Genomic DNA, 14,419 nt, shown 5'->3' with positions numbered 1-14,419 from the left:
TTTCACAGTCCGGGGGGGCGGGTATCGTGTGCAGAATTCCCCATGTAGACATGACCATGGGTTCGTTGGTCTGTCTTCTTTCTCATCACACCTGGTGACCACCATGGAAACTATTTTGGGCCATTTTGCCTGTTTCTGTGAGCTTCATGGTGAGTCAGGAGCTGGACTAGAGATTAATAAGAGGCAGAAACTACTGGGCAGCTCCCTACTAGGAGGGCACCCCTCCCCAAACACACACACACACACACACACACACACATACACACACACACATATACATACACACACACACACATATACACACACACACACACATACACACACACATACACACACACACGGTATTGGGACCCTGGTTTCTTGCTCAGCATGAATAACAAAACAATTAACCAGTGGTCAACTTTAGCAACTTCCTTCAACCAAGAAAAGGAGAATGTGCTGAGAGCTGGGAAGTCCCCAGCAGCCTGGGGGCGCCTGCACCGTGCTCTCCCTGTCCTTCTTGGGCTGGTGCTTTGCTGGTCTGCAACCTTGAGTGCGTGCCACCTCTCACTGCGATCCCCAGAGGGAAGGCCACACTTGCTGGCCTCCAGCTCTGAAATCCGCGATGCAGAGAAGGGTGGAAGACCACTGGGTGAGGAGCCTGGATACTGGTCCCCACGGCCTTATGTGGCTTGTGCCCACGAGATCATCTCAGGCCAGCTTTCTGCTGTGTTAAGGAGGTGCTCTGGGGGACCATGAGTGTGGAGTGAAGTAGGTTAAAGTAACTTTTAAAATATCAATCCACTCCCGGGATAGGGGTAGAAAATCAGAATTTCCTGAACCTAAGTCTCAAAAACAAAGATCTTCCCTTCGAACACAAGATCCTACTTGGGCCACGGCCGATGTACTATCAGACACCCGAATCCTTGGGAGGTGGAAGCCTGTAGCCTCCACTCATAGTCCACCCAAGGAGGGGGCACGGGTTTCAGCCGAGAGTCTCTGGTTTTTTTCCGTCAGGTAATGAAATGTCTGAGCCCCAAGGGACTTCTTGGGATACACATTTGTTAACAGAAGCATTGCTAGAATCCCAGGCAATAGTTAACTCATCTTTAGTCTCAGCCTCATAACATCCTAAATGAAATTAAAACCAAATGCTGCCAAGTCATCCCTGAAAATAGTTGGGGAAACGAAGGGCAAGCACACATTTACTCATGTAAGACAAGGAATACACTGCCACGTCCCTGGCCACGGCAGCTGAGTGGGATGAAGATAGGACTGCAGATGCGGGGAGGAGTCTGTGATACCCCAAAAGCGAGACGTGCAGGGAGAGGTGTGGAGAGAGCGCTAGAATGCCTCAGAGAGAGCCGCAGGTGGGATGAAGAGCCGGAAGGAAAATGAATCAGAAACAGCTACAGATTAGTGTTGCCTGAGAAAACACAGGACACCTAGTTAAATCTGAATTTCAGATAAGCAGGCACAATTTCTTAGTACAAGCATGTTTCATGTAACATGTGGGACATGCGACATGTGGAACATACTCATGCTTGTTGTAACAAATAATACATATTTGTAATTTGTCTGAAGTTCAAATGTAAGTGGGCATGCTGTATTTTAATTTGCTAAATTTGGTGAAAGTTACGTTGGAGCTGGACCTTGCATATGTGTAGGAATCTGTCACGTCGGTTAGGTCAACACAGGCTGGGATGGACGATAGACAGACACTCCAAGCAGGAGGAACAGTGCGACTCAAAGTGTCAAAAGGGCAGGGTGGTGGGCTCAGAGTGGAATAAGCCATTAGACACGGCAAACGCAGTGCCTAGGGACCCAAACACGTTTTAAACATTTTTTAAATCAAAAGAAAAATAAATATAACAATCATGCATATACAATAATTAACCCAGTTTAGACTGTACTTGCCTATAGCAATGCAGTTGTATATTTTAATGGAGAAGGGGCCCACAGAGACAAAAATGCCCGGAGCCCATGAAGAGTCATCATGCAGCCCTGGGTGCACTGCTAACAGCAAATTTTCTGTGTCCTCTGCTTCCAGTTTCCTTCTAGTTTTCTCTTTTTCATGAACTATTAAAGCCAACCTTGTCCTTAAAAAAAAATCCCAGCACTTTGGGAGGCTGAGGCAGATGGATCACCTGAGGTCAGGAGTTCAAGACCAGCCTGGTCAACATGGTGAAACGTGGTCTCTACTAAAAATACAAAAATCAGCTAGGCATAGTGGCGCACGCCTGTAGTCCCAGCCACTCGCGGGGCTGAGGCACAAGAATCACTCGAACCCAGGAGGCGGAGGTTGCAATGAGCCTAGATCGTGCCACCGCCCTCCAGCCCAGGCGACAGAGCGAGATGGAAAAACAACCCTTCTTTCCATTCTTCAAGTTAGATTGTTTTCTCTAGATATTTGCATTTACTGCCTACTTAGCGAAGGATAAACTTAAGGCCATGCCATTGATAGTCCAAGGCTCATTCATGATTTCTGAGAAGCGACAATAAGAATCAGTGGCCCAAGGGCATGACAACAGAGGGAAGAGCAGGTCAGGTGGAAGGTGGACGGGATGGGCAGACCATGGGAGGGGTGGAGAGAAGACTTTTGCCTCCAGGAAACCAGAGAACCATAGAGCTGAGCAATGGCGAAGAAGGATGAGGTTTCAGAACATGTGGAATCGATTGTTTTAACTTGGGAAACTCTTCAAAGTGATACATGTAGGGGATTTTAACCCACTCCCTGCTCGCCTGCTCTGGGCCTGGGTCTCATTCATTCAATTAATTACTGAGCAGCTATCTCCTGCCAGGGGAGGATGTAAGATACAGAGACAAGGCTGCAAGGGGCTTCCAGATTAGAGGGACAGAAATGGAGCATGAGAACGTGGGGGAGGGGCAGCAATGGAGGGTGTCATGGAGCTCCCTGAAGGGACAGAGAATCCCGCTGAGCCTGGGGAACAGGGGAGGAGAGTGGGGTGGTCTGGGCGGGGTGATGCTATCAGGGACCACCTCCTGGAAGTGGCTGCCAATTAAAGGATGAGTAGGAATTTCCCAGAGAGGGCGTGAGGTGGGGGAGGGCATTCCAGACTGAAGGGACACCGAGAGCTCAGCCGTGACACCCAGACACAGCCTGGGGTGCTGTTGGCTTGAGAAGCTGGAGATGGGGAGAGGACAGAGCTCTGGATCGCAGGGTGGCTACGCTTAGAGAGGAGAGAGGCCTCTCGTGGGGAAAGGCAGCCGTGAGGTGGGGGAGCAGGGAGCTCTGCTCTGCCAGGCTCCAGGCTCCTTGGGAAAATGATCATTTTGGATCTTCACACCCACCCCTCCCTTTCAGACCCACTGCCTCTGCAGCCCCTCTGGAGCCCACACTTTCTTTTTTTTTTTTTTTTTTTTTTTTTTTTTTGAGACGGAGTCTGGCTCTGTCGCCCAGGCTGGAGTGCAGTGGCCGGATCTCAGCTCACTGCAAGCTCTGCCTCCCGGGTTTACGCCATTCTCCTGCCTCAGCCTGCCGAGTAGCTGGGACTACAGGCGCCCGCCACTTCGCCTGGCTAGTTTTTTGTATTTTTTTAGTAAAGACGGGGTTTCACCGTGTTAGCCAGGCTGGTCTCAATCTCCTGGCCTCGTGATCTGCCCGTCTCGGCCTCCCAAAGTGCTGTGATTACAGGCTTGAGCCACCGCGCCCGGCCGAGCCCACACTCTCAAGGCCCTGTCTGCACTGATCTCATTCTCCCACAGACTCGCCTCCTGGGAACATTTGCTTCCCACAGGAGACTCAGTAGGACTGCAAGGCTTCCAGACCAGCATTTCCCAAGCTGCCCGGTGGAACCCTAGGAAGCATCCATGGAGACTGGGATTCCTTGATCTTAAACATGGGAGAAATGTTACATACTTCAGTCCCCTCTCACGCAGCAGCAGCAGCAGCAACATCACACATTCCATACGAAGCAAGGATCTGCGAAGGCCTGTGGAGGGAAGCCCCGTTTAATCTTGTCTAACACAACATTTCCCAATCTTAGTTGACCAAGGAGCACCTGTTGGCATCTAACAGAAGTGTTCTGCTAGACAAAATCTGGAAAATGCTATTCTAGAGCCAATGGAATGAATCTCTAATGGAAGAATTACACATATCAGAATTGTTTCTGGCCAGGCGGATCTTCCCAGCCCACCATCTGTGGAAAGGCACACTTGGCAAGAACAACTCAACAAATGGCCACTAAGTTCTCTTTCACACATCATTTCTTTCACACATCACACATCAGACTTGGCCAGTGAGCGTTAAACACAGCCATGTCCACATTTCTTTTCTTTTTTTTTTTTTTTTTTAACATTTTTTAATTCTTAATTTTTGTGGATATATAGTAAGTGTATATATGTATAAGGTACATGAGAGTCTTTGATACAGACACACAATGTGTAATAATCACATCATAGGTTATCCATCCCCTCAAGCATTTATCCTTTGTGTTACAAACATTCCAATTATACTCTTTCAGTTTTATTTTTAAATGTACAATTAAATTATTATTGACTATAATCACCCTATTGTGCTATCAAATACTAGGTCTTATTCATTCTTTCTAACTATTTTTCATGCCCATTAACCATCTCCACATCTCTCCCACCATGTTCTCATCTCCCCCTGAGCTTAAGCTGAGATGACCAACCCTCCTCCCTCAGCCTCACTCTCCACCATCCTCTACCCTCACTCCACCTGGCTGACCCTGCCATGGTGCAGTTGTGGTCATCATCAGTGCAATTCACAATTAAAGATCCTGTCCACTTCTGGGCACATAGTAAGATTGTACGTTTCAGTTCCCTTGTGATTGACTGAGGTCGGTGACTGGCCAAAGAGCATGAGCAGAAGTGACCAGTGAAATGGACATTATGAGACCCTCCAGGGCCTCTTTTCCTCTGAGACAGCAGCTGGCAACATTCAAGATGGCGGCAGTTCTGTCTACTTCAAGTGCTGATGACAAACAGAGCCCCTCTGCCAACACACAACAGGTGCAGCACAACGTGGTAACTGAGGAATTAACCTTTGTTATTTTGAGCCACTGAGATTTGGAGGTTGTTTGTCACTGCAGCCTGTATTAGCCTATTCCGACAGGCACAAGCTTCTATTGTGAAGAGGTGCATTATGGGCCATGAAGAGGAGAGCAGTCCCGTAGAGATGTGGAAAAAAACAAAGAGAGGCCCAAAGCAATGGGGGAGCAGGAAGAAATAAAGCTGAAAAGGCAGCCAAGATCACGTAGAGTCTTTTGGGCCGTGGTAGCAATTTAGGATTTCATTCTGAATCAGACAGGGAGCCGTCAGAAGGTTTCAAGAAAAAGGGAGACAGGATCTGAGTGTGTTTTTAAAGGATTATTCTAGCTGCTTTATTGAGGACAGACTGTACAGGAGCAAAAGCAGAAGCATGGAGACCAGCTAGGAGGCCCAAGTGAGAATCCACGTGGGTGATAACGGTAACTTGGATTGGGGTGTAGCGATGGCAGTGCTGACATGATGTGGTCAAAGATCAGGCATGAGGAGGACGGGAGAGAAGAAGAGAGAAGGCATCATCAGAACAGCACCGAGGCTGACGCCAGTGCAGTGACATCTCTACAAGGTGAAGTAGGGAGGGTTGGTGTCTCATCCTGGACGTTTTCTGCTGGGAAGGTAAGAAAACAGACGCTCTCTCCTGACATCCTAAGTCAGGGTAAGGCAGGAGCCAGTGCAGGGCAAGGATCTGAGGGAGCCTGCCAGCCCGAGGTCTGGAATGCCATTTAAAGTGCATGCCCGGTGCGTTGGCTCACATTCCAGGATGAATCTGCCACCACTCCCTCTGACAATGTTTAGCATGAAATAAAAAGTATGGCTTTCAAATGATACCACGAGGAAGATTCTTGAGCAAATATGGCCAAAGTTTCTCTGCAGAATGTTCTTGGAGGCTGGGATTCCATCCACCTCCAGCCTTCTTTTTCCATCCAGTCCTTCCCAGTCCTGCAGTAAGGTTTGATCAGACCACGGCATTGGCCTCCTCACGGAGTTACCTGATCTTGCTGCCAATGAAATCACTCAGACTGCCAATCAGAACCTCCACAATCCACTCCAAACAACTTTTCTCTAGTTCTTGTTTGGTTTTTGTCCCTGAAATCTTCCTTTTACACCTAAACTCAACTCTTCAGCCACTATGAATGTCCTACAGAATTTCAAAATACATGTTGAGCTTCTAATTTCTCACTGTTGTACCCTTGCCCCAGCCATTTCCTCTGCTGGAAATACTGTCGCTCATCTCTTCAGTGCTCCAAATACTCCCGTGGTGGTATTTATCACTCACTTAACTGTGATTCTATAGCCAAAGTGGTTTATGTGTGGGTCAGACTGATGACACGAGAACTTTTTCTTGTAGATTTTTTTTTAGATGTATAAATAAGTTATGCACTGATCTTATGATCTCTGCTAAGTTGAGGGCTCCTTGAGTGCAGGAGCCATGTCTGGCTCACCTCTAAATCGTGAAGAGCCCTGGGCACCTGCCTCACAGGTAGCAGATGCTCAAAAAGCATATGTATTTGTCAGGACTTTGGCTTATAGCAGCAGTCTCCAGACTTTTTGGCACCAGGGACTGGTTTCATGGAAGACGATTTTTCCATGGACCAGTACTGGTCTGTGGCCTGACGGTTGGGGACCCCTGGCTTACAAGTAACAGTAACTCAACTCAAAGTGCCTGAGACAATGAAAGGAAATTGACTGGTTTGTGTAATGGAAAAGTCCTGGGGTGGATCTGGCTTCAGAAAGAGCTAGATGCCGATGATCAGTTGATGTTATGAAGAATAGTCACCTCTTCCTCACTGCCACTTTCCTGTTTGCCTCTGTTGTTGGCTTCATTCTCAGACTGTCTTTCCCCACATGGTAGCAAAGAGGTGCAGTGGAAGCTACAGGCTTAGAACTCACTTTCTGGAAGAATTGAGTTTCTTATTTGACAATTCCAGCAAAAATCTTTTGGGAACTCTGATTGGTCAACTAAAGCCAAATGCCAATTTCTTGACCAATCACTATGAGGTAAGGGATAGATAGTTCTGTCCTAGGCACATGCCCACCTCTGGTGCCAACAGGTAGAATGACCTCACCCAAACTGTATGGACTAAGAACATGAAAGGTGAGATACTGAAAAGGAAATGTGAGTGCTGTGACCTAAAGAACGGATGAGGGATGCCAGGCAAGCAAGAACAACAGATGTCCCTAACAGAGTCCTTTTTCTGTGACGGCACACTACAGAAAAACAAATTGGCACCTCTTGTCACAGGTCGACCTTTACAACCATCTGCTCAAAGAAATTAATGTTCCCATTTTGGCCAACTTGTTTGGCCATAACAGCAAGTTCACATAACAATTCAAACAGAGCAGTAGGGAGTAGGTAGCGTGGTTAGGCATAATTGGAAGAAATATGAATACTGGCACCTCAGTTTTATTTTACAAAGGAAAGCAGCATTGGATGAATGGGTGGATGGATGTCTGGATGGGTGATTGGAGAGATGGATGAATGAAGCAGTGTTCTATTTATTTAATTGTGCCATTATATTTAGATTAAAATCCTGTTACAGTGGACTGCATTATAAAAACAGTTCAAAAGAAGGCTCAATTAATAGGAAATCCTACTGCAGCAGCTTAATGAGGGTTTACTTTTTCATATAATTAAACATTTACTAACATACACCTGGTATATGTCACAGAAATAATTTTTGCATGTAGATCTGCCACTGCATGTTAAAATTAGTGGGCAAATGTTTGAGGAGAAGAGGATATTTTCATAATCTCAAAATAGCTCCCCTAAGATACTTACTAATCACAAAGGGAAAAATCACAACTTTACTGTGGAGAAACCCAACAGGCACCACCTTAACCAAGTGATCGTTGCTAAGATCACCAGTAATAAGATATGTTGATATCATGTTCCCTGATATAATGATGCACTGAGAAGGGCACAACATCACTCCTGTGTTATTTTTACCCAAAATGCAAAACCTCAAACTAGCCTTGAGAAAATATCAGACAAACTCAAATTAAGAGACATTCTGCAAAATAACTGACCAGTACTGAAGTATATGAGAGACAAGACAAGACAAAAGAAATGTTCCTAGATTGGGGGAAACTACAGAAACATGACAATTAAATCAATGTGGGATCTTGGATTGGATCCCAGAGGAGGAAAATAACATGTCTTAATCCTTGGACTACTCTAGCAAAATACAGTAGGTGACTTATAAACAACAAAAATGTATTTCTCACAGTTCTGGAGGCTGGGAAGTCTAAGATCATGGCATTGGAAGATTCAGTGTCCGGTGAGGACCCACTTTTTGGTTCACAGAATAGAATGGTGCCTTTTCACTGTGTCCTCCCTTAGTGGAAGGGGCAAGGCAGCTCCCTTGGGCCTCTTTTATAAGGGCACTAATCCCATTCATGAGGACTCTACCCTCATGATCTAACCACCTCCCAAAGGGCTCCCTCCTAATACCATCAATTTGGGGGCTAGGATTTTAACATATGAATTTGGGAGGACACAAACATTCAGACCATAGCAACCATTAGTGGAAAAATGGTGAAATCTCTCTCTCTTTTTTTTTTTAAATTTGAGATGGAGTCTTGCTGTGTAGCCCAGGCTGGAGTGCAGTGGCACAATCTCTGCTCACTGCAACCTCCGCCTCCCAAATTCAAGTGATTCTCCAGGCTCAGCCTCCTGAGTAGCTGGAATTACAGGTGCCCACCACCCTGCCCAGCTAATTTTTTGTATTTTTACTAGAGACAGGGTTTCACCATTTTGGCCAGGCTGGTCTCAAACTCCTGTCCTCAAGTGATCCACCTACCTCAGCTCCCAAAGTGCTAGGATTATAGGTGGGAGTCACTGTGCCTGGCCAAAAATGGTAAAATTGTAATTAAGTCTGCAGTTTAGTTAATAGCATTGATCCAAAGTTAATTTCCTGGTTGTATTCATTGTACCATCATTATGAAAGATATTAACGGAGGAAACTGTGTGAAAGGTATATGGAAACTCTTCTCTTATTGATTTTACAACTTTTCTGTCAGTCTAAAATTATTTCAAAATTAAAACTTAAAAAATAAAACTATTGTGTAGGTCCTTAGATAGTTATGAACCATTGTATTGCCACCACAAATCAAAGGTTCCTAGGATTTAGTGCCTAGATAGGTGTAGACAAATGTTTTTGGAATTTATAGGAAGGAGGGAGCTGTGCGTCCTTGGTACTTTTGATGTCTCTGGGAAGAACTTTGGGCCAAATGATGTGGCTACAGCTAGAACTTCAGCTAGTCCCCTACTCCATAGGGGATCCCAACTGAGCAAAGATACAGAAATGTGAATGACTGATCATGGCATGTTCTAAAAGCTGTCCAAACTTCTTTCCCAGTCAGTAAGAAGGACTCTGGACTCTGACCTGGTCTAGAATTCTGGAATTTCAGGCTTCTTGTGGAAGTAGAAAAGGCAAGAGACCGGTTGTGGGACCTGAAATATGGGGAAATAAAGACAGCATCTTGGAAGAAATAGGTTATGGAAGAATAAGTACTGGATAAATATTTGTCTTCAGAAAGACACGAAAATATGAATGAAGTCTGAAACTAAAAGCCAGAGCACACATTAGGAGAGAGCTTTTAAGGGCACCAAGCTGATGTAGACCTTAATACCCTGGAGTGAATATTAATTTGGAGGTGTAATGAGTAATATAGGATCAGCTAAGAAGTTGTGCTTTTCTCAGTTGATAATGCCAAGCAGACCTCCTTCAACTTCAGTGTGCATACAAAGCACCCAGGGATCTTGTTAAAATGCAGATTCTGTTTCAGCAAGTCTAGGATGGAGACTCGGATTCTGCATTTCTAACAAGTTCCCAGATGATGCTTGTGCTGCTGTCCTTAAACCATTATTTGGGTAGTAAGGATGCAGTCCATTGGAGATGTTTGAACAGAGGGAAGACAGTGAAAGCAACAGAAGAACCCTCATCCAGGAATATGTTTAATAAGGTGGCACTGGTTCCAAATACCTTCCTGGCCTGAGCATGAGGCTAAATAGTCAAGCACAGAGTTAACACTGAAGGCTGAATACTTTGTATGCAAAGCCCTATCAGTCAAGTAAAACTGGTTAGAAGAGCAGACAGTGGCTGCCCTCTGGGAACAGATGATCCAGAGGTGACACTGCCTTGTGTCTGTAACACCAAGTAAGGGTTCCCTGATCACAATCTCACTGCCAAAAATGCCTTTGACCTGGCCCATTTACACTGCAAGTTCATTCAAGCTGAGCTCTTCCCAGTTATTTTTACCTGTTATCACATAGCAGGTCTCCTTTATTTCTAACTCAAACATCCCTGTTATTCAAAAAAAGATCTTCCAAGCTTCACACCAAGATACATTAAAATGCCAAAAAAAAAAATACTCATAACAAAATGTGTGCAAAATGCAGGAACTGAAAGGAAAGAAAAAAAGAGAAGACCGCTTGACCTCTCCTAATGACTAAGTCCCTCCTCCTCTAGAGGATGGATGTTAGTTCTTTCTCTCTCCACCAGACAAATCAGGAATGCCATTTCTAGAAATCCACTGGGAAGATATTTTCATTTTCTGTGGTATCTGGAAGGCAGGCCTTTCCCCTACATGATCAGATTCTATTCTCCCAAATGAGCAGAGTGGATTCTTTCTGCTGTACCATGTGATGACCAAGGCACAGCCTTTGCCCTCAAGATGCTCCCAGTCTACTGGGAAAGAATGCATGGCTGATTATTCAAATACAAGATAAAACTGAAGCAGATACCAAAGACCGAAGGAACCCCAAGGAGATAATGTCCTGTGGACCACATCAACACTTCCAGTTAGAATCTTTGGGGAGTAGGAGTTGGAGTAGAAGTTGGAGAGATTCACCCTGAGTAAGGGAGTCTGGTGGCCCCCTCCTCAGTCCAGCCTCTGGTATAACACAGCCTTAGTGTCTGCCATCTCCCTATGGGTTGGCAACACCATGGCTGGTGGAGCTCCCCCACTTTTAGGTGGAAACTCTATGCTGGACCCCACAGACAATTCATTTCAGTGTCATAGGGCACACTGTCTTGTGGTTCCCCATGGTTAGTGCCTTTTTCTTACAACTGACTGTTTATAAATCATGGCCATAAAATCCTCCAAACTCATGGTTTGTCTCCTGCGGCCCTTTGCTCTGAGTCTTACTGTTCACTCCCTACCCTGGCTTCAGGGCCATCCCTTGATCATGGATCACACACCACGGCAGCCACAGAACCTTGTCCACTCCTCCTTCCTCCTCTCCACTCTACCCCTTTCTGAGCAAGGAAGACAAGAGTCCCCCCATTTCCACCCCACCTGCCATCTCTATCTTCCTGGTATTTGTTTCACCCTCTGCTCATACTGTGTATTGCTTGGGGACACTTTTCTCCTTTCCTATCCAAATCCTAGTATTTCAGGCCTGTGTTCACTGACATAGCTTTGGAGATAAACTGTTAGAAGATTGTTTTCTACAAGCCCAAACTCATCCCTAGGTTTCTGATAGAGGTGCCAGCATCAAGACACAGACAATAACTTACTTTTGGGAAAATGTAATAATAAAGAAATTCAAACAAATTCTAAAGAGACAAAATTTGAGCTTTGTTACATTTCTCTCAAATTCTCATCTCCTTTTGTTGTTGTTTTTTTAAATTGTGGTGAAATTCACGTAACATACAATTAACCATTTTAAAGTGTGTGATTTAATGGCATCTAGTGCAATCACAATGTTGTGCAACCACCACTTCTCTCTAGTTTTAGAACTCTCATCATTGTAGAAAAACACGCCTAATCCAGTAATTATTCCCTAGTCCCTCTGCCCTCAATCTTCTGGTAAAAACAAATCTGTGGTTGGGCACAGTGGCTCATGCCTGTAATCCCAACACTTTAGGAGGCTGAGGTGGATGGATCATGAGGTCAGGAGTTTGAGACTAACCTGACCAACATGATGAAACCCCATGTCTACTAAAAATACAAAAATTAGCTGGGCATGGTGCTGCGTGCCTCTAATCCCAGCTACTTGGTAGGCTGAGGCAGGAGAATCACTTGAACCCAGGAGGTGGAGGTTGCAGTGAGCCGAGATGGCACCACTGCACTCCAGCCTGGGCAACAGAGTGAGACTCTGTCTCAAAAGAAAAAAAAAATCTGCTTTCTGTCTCTACAGATTTTCCTATTCTGCTGCTCATTGATGCATTCTGCATGGTGGATGTGACTCATTCAAGCTGCCCTGGGGTCATGAAGGTGAAAATGGACAGCAGACAGTCTAGTCCCACGTCCAGGAGAGAAGGGAGGGTGACAGAGAATTCAGGGTCACCAGCACCCAAGTGATCACAGACACAAGAGTGAAAGAGATTCCAGAGATATCAGGAGAAGGAGAACAGGGACCTGGAGACACAGCCTGGGAAAGTGGAATCTTGACCAGCACTGTGCCTTTCACAATCCACTAAGACACTTACTGCTTGGTTCCCTTTTCTCAACACCTGACCTCACCAAAGCTAGTCAGAATTTAATTTGCCAGGTCAGAGGCCATCTTCCTCCCTCTCCACCCCACACATGGTAACATCATCATTTGCTTTCTTCTCCTTTATACACAGAAGACATTTTAAGGAATATGCAAATGCCTCCATTTCTTTGCCATCCTGAATATCTGGTTATTACCTTGAATTCATTATTTTCAATCTTTGGGGAATCTATGACCTCACAGAGAAAACTTTGTCTTCTCCTTAGAAAGAAGAAGGTTCTCCTCCAAATGGGGTTGGCTGGCAATGAGAGGAGAGAGAGTTCTCACAGGTGCAGGTCCGGACAGTGGCCTCCTGTATTAGTCTGTGCTCACACTGCTATAAAGACATACCTGGGAGGCCAAGGTGGATGGATGACCTGAGATCAGGAATTTGAGATCAGCCTGGCCAACATGGTGAAACCCCATCTCTACTAAAAATACAAAAATTAGCCAGGCATAGTAGCAGATGTCTGCAATCCCTGCTACCTCAGAGGCTGAGGTGGGAGAATCCCTTGTACCCAGGAGGTGGAGGTTGCAGTGAGCCATGAGCCATGATCATGCTACTGAACTCCAGCCTGGGCAACAGAGTGAGACCCTGTCTAAAAAAAAAAAAAAAAAAAAAAAGACATATCGAGACTGGGTAATTTTTCTAGAGAGGCCTCAGGAAACTTACAATCATGGCAGAAGGGAGAAAGAGAAGCAAGCACATCTTCACAAGGCAGCAGGAGAGAGAGAGAGAGAGCAAAAGGGGAGATCCTACACACTTTCAAATAACCAGATCTCATGAGAACTCACTATTAAGAGAAGAGCAAGTCAGAAATCTTCCCCAATGATCCAATCACCTCCCACCAGGTCCCTCTCCCAACATTGGGGATTACAATTCAACATGAGATTTGGGTGGGGACAGAGAGTCAAACCATATCACTTACCAAGGAACCAGAGCCTTGGCTTGGGGACTTCCTGCCTTTGGGCCCCAAGGGCATGGTCTACTCTGATGATCTCCACTAACCCTTCCCCCCACCCACTATTAGACATTAGAGATTCTTCTGAGCTGGCTCAATGTACAGAGGAAAAGAGCTTGCTATGCTAATGTGAGATTCCAGACCTTGTCATGGTGATTTGATTTCTCGCTGAAAATGAACTAATCTAACTCTTGCTTTCATCTCAGTCTTGGGAAGTTGAGGAGGATGGGTCTGCCCCGGACCTGCCCTTGATCTGTAGGCAAAACACAATGACAGAGCCTGCAGGTTGAGGCACAGCACGTGGACCTGGTAAATCCCCCAGGGCATGACTTTCATCTGCCTGAGAAGTTGGTAGGCTCCGGCTTTCCTTTATGTTTCCTCAGGAATGACTTAGGCTCTTCTTTTCTTCCAACTGGTTCATTCTACTTTGATCACCTGCCACCTCCTTCTGCAACCCCTCCTCCTTTCTTCAGAGTCTGCCATGAAATTGTAACTTAAATGTCAGTAACAAAAAAATTACTCTAAATTAATATTTTCTAGTTTAACATTTAGGGATGGCGTTTTCAGACTTTGACTTCTAGATTGTGGAAAGGGTGCTCATAAAATGATAGTATTCACAGCCCATTTGTGTGAGTTCCTTAAAGGACCATTTCTGAATAAATGTTGCAGAGTCACAGCTTAGAAAAACAAAAGCTTCTAAATGGCTTTGGGAATGAAACTGTTTTCAGATTGGCAATAAAATTAATTTATAAACATTGTCTCACTTTTTTCACCTTTCCCATTCAAATACAGAACTTGATATGTAATATGTGTAGAAATGTGCTGATGCTGCTGGGGGTTGGGGAGCTGTTGGGAGGTTGCCTGGCCCCTGCTCCCAGCCAGTCAATGAGTAAGTGTGCACACATGCACAAGCACGTATATACACACACACGAATGCACACGTACCCGAAAGAATGCAATGGGCAGA

The sequence above is a fragment of the Mandrillus leucophaeus genome, unplaced genomic scaffold, assembly GCF_000951045.1.
Source record: "Mandrillus leucophaeus isolate KB7577 unplaced genomic scaffold, Mleu.le_1.0 Scaffold119, whole genome shotgun sequence".
In the NCBI taxonomy this organism is placed as follows: domain Eukaryota; kingdom Metazoa; phylum Chordata; class Mammalia; order Primates; family Cercopithecidae; genus Mandrillus; species Mandrillus leucophaeus.
This window is presented reverse-complemented; position numbering follows the sequence as displayed.